The sequence below is a fragment of the Haliaeetus albicilla genome, chromosome 13, assembly GCF_947461875.1.
Source record: "Haliaeetus albicilla chromosome 13, bHalAlb1.1, whole genome shotgun sequence".
Classification (NCBI taxonomy): Eukaryota; Metazoa; Chordata; class Aves; order Accipitriformes; family Accipitridae; genus Haliaeetus; species Haliaeetus albicilla.
The window spans coordinates 26348791-26353460 of NC_091495.1; the positions used below are offsets into that span (position 1 = coordinate 26348791).

The 4670-nt window shown below is 46.9% G+C and overlaps 1 long non-coding RNA gene across 1 annotated transcript; it reads left to right on the forward strand.

The window, feature by feature from the left end:
- The first annotated feature begins 315 nt into the window (after window positions 1–315).
- LOC138688838 (uncharacterized) lies at window positions 316–3935 on the forward strand. The gene is made up of 3 exons (XR_011327643.1): window positions 316–683; window positions 1750–1820; window positions 3125–3935. It is a non-coding gene; the product is annotated as an uncharacterized lncRNA (long non-coding RNA).
- The last annotated feature ends 735 nt before the right edge of the window (window positions 3936–4670 follow it).

A 4670-nucleotide genomic window follows, 5' to 3' on the forward strand; every position in this document is an offset into this window, starting at 1 on the left:
GGTAACTGTCGCAACCTATTTCCTCTGCGTTTCCGCAGAGTATCGTTTTCTGTATCTTACTTCATAATGTCTGAGCGACGGATTTGGTGATTTTTCCTGCTGTTGATACCGTATCTTAACAGATTTTTCTCGATGAAGCAATCGCCAAACAGCCAGTTATAAATCTGGCGGACTTGGCAGGAAGCGAAAGGCAAAAATCCTCTGAAGGATCTGAAGGAGACAGGTTGAAGGAAGGCGGGTGGGTAAATCTAAGTCTAACCACGTTAGGAAATGTCACCGGGTGTTTTTCTTCCTCTTTTTTTAAAAAAAAATAATCCTTTCCTGTGAAGTAAAAATTAAATTCCTGCAGGTGAAAAATAGTTTTCCCTCCGTTCAGGATTCCTTGCCGTCTGGCTAATGAAGTTACTTAAATGAATAAAGCCTGAGACGTCCATAAGCACGAACATACTGAAGCACGTGCCTAAGCATGAATATACGGAAGGTTCTAATCTGGTAGGCTCTTCCCCGCCGCCGGCCCCCCAGATTTGCTTTTCATAGTCATGCTTCTACTTTTCACTTTATTTTCCCTTAGTGCTCTGGCTGAGGTTGCTACAGGAAAGAGAGCGGTGCATATCCCATACAGGGACTTGGTCCTGACGAGACTCCTGCAGTCTGCCCAGGGGGGAAAGAGCAGGACCATCATGGTAAATTGACTCTTGAATTTATAACCGGCTTTGCCCATTGAAATAGAATTGTGCGGCTCTGACATTGGTGAAAGTGAGTGTAGTTTAAAAGCTAAGCTTGCTTCCTGTGCAACATAAAGGGGAGAACCCTTCTGCTGGTCAAAAGCTTCTAGCCACTACTAAACGCGTTACTCCAATGGAGAGCACTTCTGTTTTTGGAACAGAAATGCGGCTGGCACAAAATAGATATCTCTGTCTACGTTAGAGATACAACCTCCGTTTCTTCTGAAAGAGTTTTCTGCATATCTGTAAAAATTTATCGACAGATAGGTAAATGTAGCTATAAAACTCAGAAGCACCTGTTTTATATAAAACCCGCGTTCTTTACCTACCTAAAACTAGGCTGCGTTATGAAACAAGTCCTTTTTTCCCTGACTTCTGAGATTATCGTTTGTGCTGTGCACCAGAGGTTGCATTCCTAAATGAGATGAAACTCCCCTAGGTTCTTCCTTGTCTCAGGTGAATTATCTGTATGCTCCAGCGTCTTTGAAGAGGTATTTTTTTTAAAGGAAGTGCAATTAAATGAAAGGTGGAAGAATATGAACAGAAAATGTGCACATGTGAAAAGGTTGACTGTAAATGCTGATACTCTCAAAACAGCTTACCTGGGTTTCTTCAGATGCTAACTTGCGTAATTCAAATTGAAGGACAGATTCTTCAATTGCTACTTGTACAAATACCATCAAAGTGGGTTTGCGCCTTTTTTTTTTTTTTTTTTTTTTTTTTTGCGTTGGTGCTAGCATTAAGGCAGAGTTAGCAGGACTCGAGCGCCTTCAGTATTAATTTTTGCAAAAACCACCTCTATCTTCTCATCTTTCTTTCTGTCTCATTTCTCTTCTGGCACAAGTGTTAGAAAGAGTTAATTTATGGCCAGATTGCTAAGACACCTGGGTTCTCCTTTTCTATTTGAGGAGTTAGCGGTCTATCTTTCCACGTTAATCCCTGTCTGTGTTTTGGTAGTGTTTAAAACTATTTTAAAAAGCCTCCTTCAAAATCTAATGTCAGTTAATACTTTTCATATGCTTAGAGATTGCGGCCGTTGAGTCCAGCAGACATCTGTTACGAAGAAACTTTGTCAACCTTACGATATGCTGAAAGGTACGCTTTCATAAGTTTTCCCTTTCTGGTCTTGGTGCACATTGCGGTCAGGTGCTGGGCAAAATGACAGAAGATACCAGTTCAACGGGACTGACAGCTCAGAAGGAAGAAAGGGTGAATCTGCCCATAGGCAGGGGCGGCACACGAAGAGCTTATTCTTTACCCTTATTAACAAACGGCATATGTTTTTACAGCTAAGTTGTACGACAGAGGTAAGTGTATTTCCTGAGGATTCCAGGTCTCCCTCATATGTGTGACTTAATTGAGCTTCTTTCCTGCCCTTTCTCTCCCAGTAACACAGCACCTCTAAAACTAAGCTGTAGTTTGGGGTCCCACAGCCCAACCGTGGTTGAAAGGTAGAACATAGAAGTGATGCCTGCTGCCAGGCATTTGTCGTCTCTGCTTCCCAATCCCAGATCCCAGCGATAGTGCCACACAGAGCTCTTCCTTCCTGCCCAGGAGCAGCTTGCTTTCCCGGCCACTTTCCCAGTCCGTCAGCTCCTTCTGGAGGAGAAGGTTCCCTCTCTGCTCCCCTTTGCTCTCCTCCTGCGCTTCCTGGGCCTCAGGACTGAAAACCGCTCTCTTTGCAGTCCTTTCAGTCAGGCTTTTGCTGGGACTCCAGCACTAATGCCTTCTTATTCCCTCTCCCGTAAAAAGAGGTCAGGCACTTACACCCCAGTCCGTTATCCCAAAGCGGATGATGGCTCGGTGACCTTGTAGCCGCAGCAGCCTGGCTGTTCGCAGGTGTCAGGAGCAGAAGATTTAATGTCTCCGGCAGCAGTTCAGTCCTGCAGAGAGCTGAACTGCTTTCATGTGCCGATATGAACGCAGACCAGCAAACTCCCCACGCCTGAGCCAGCTCCGTGCAGGGGCAGCTGGAGTTGTCCTTTGCCTGCCTACCTGCCGTACCCACACTTACAGTGGGTGAGGTGTGGTTTTGCAGTATCCCATCCCATAGTGCCCCGCATACTAGAGGCAGAGCGGCTATGGCTACATTGCTGCAAGTTAGGGTTAGCTGGAGAAGAGAAGGGTTTTCGTGGGCTGGCAGGGGCGAAACCAAACCAGGCTGTGATTGCTGGTAGCGGTACAAGAGAGGGCATCAGATGTTTCCACCGAAGGAGCAAAGTGGCTGTGAGACTTGTTCGCTTGTGAAGTTCCAGAGCTACATGGGCTATTTCCGAACAGGGAAAAGAGCAAAACAAAACAAACCCCAAAGTCAGGTTTGATTGGAAACGTTGTCGTTTGCTGGGATTGTCTGGGTAACAGCTTCTTTTGTGTCTTTTATGTATTTTCGTATTTAAAAGGACAGAACGGGTCAGGAACAAAGCAGTGGTAAATGCAAGTCCCAGTGAGAAGCTTCTAAGAGAACCAACCGCAGGCTGAAAATAACAAACTGTTGTCCAGACTGGCTGGGCTCGGGAGCACAGGGCGACCAATAGCCGATGGAACACGTACGTATTTCAGCATAAATACAGCTATGAATAGCAAGCAGACTTTGACTTCCCAAAACATTATCAGGAGGCATTTTTGGTAATCTGTAACACTGAAGAAGTATGGTGGGAATGGAGCTGAGGAGGATTCGCCGGGGTCGGCTCCTGTGCACGCTCTGGGCACCGTGTTTTGTTGATCACCTTCTGGTTAGACGAGGACAAGGAAGATGGCAGCTTTCGTTTCCAGTTCAGGATGCTGACAGCAGCAACAAACATCTCGGCTGTTCCGCAGCGAGGTGGGTTTGTGTCCCCGCGTGCCATACGGTCCCCAGGAGGTTTGGGTTGGAAGGGCTTGCTCTGCAAGAGGCCAGACCGCCTCCCACTGCATGGCTTCCTCGCTGCTGGTCCTCGTCTCTCACGGGGTTTGATATTTTACACATAGGTACCCTGGTTAAAGCTGTCTTGCTGTTCACAAGAGGTGTGGGTTTTGCTGGCTGAGAACAAGTGGCAGATCTGGAGCACGCAGGCGACGTGGGAGTCCTGGCTGGAGGAAGCCCAGAAGGAGTGGGAGCACCAGCACGCTGCAGTGGCTCAGGCGAGTTTCCCAGTAATGGGCATCGCGGCCAGATACCTTAACCTCTGCTCTTCTGCTTCTGATCTTTTCCCCTTCTTGTCATCTTTAAGACTCGTTGCTCACACACTTCTGTGCCCACAATGCCCCGACGAGACCCTCCAGGGGCTTTTCAGCCAGGGTAAACTGGCAATAACGTAGGCCTGGGTTACGGGTCCACAATATAATAGCAAATCTCTCGTGAGCTCAGATAACAGAATATTCTGTCTACTTCTAAGTACCTTACGGTTTCTTGGTTTCATTTTGTAGTTGTGAGAAATCATGACTGAAATAAAAGATGCCAGTGAATGTACCGAGCCATGTCAAAGCAGCTCAGGCTTGGGTCGCCTCAAAGTCCTTGACAGGGAGAACCAGAGGTTTTCACTTTAAAACCAGTCATGAGATGAACACCCTAGAACTTGGGGCAGATGTGTTCTTTGCACTTTCTGAAAGAAAAAAAAAACAAACCAAAACCCAAAAAACCAAATCCCCAAACCCCAACACCCCCTCCGTCCCCTTTCAGTTTTGGGCATGTTTCTGAAAGCAACCAATGTTCACATGACTTATTTAGCCAGCCAGAAGCATTTCAGTAGGAGGCTGTGGCGGTGCGTAAGAGCCAAGGAGTGCATGACGGGCTGCTCTGGGAAAGAAGGGGCCTGATGGTGACTTGATGAATAAGTCGTTCAAGGCACACCTTCACTGAAAGGCCATACGCTGCTCCCCTCCCAGCTGCTTTTCACAGACCATTTTATTGCTTCAACATGGGTAACTGCCAAACAGAGGAGCTGGGAAATTGGCTCTCTGCATAGA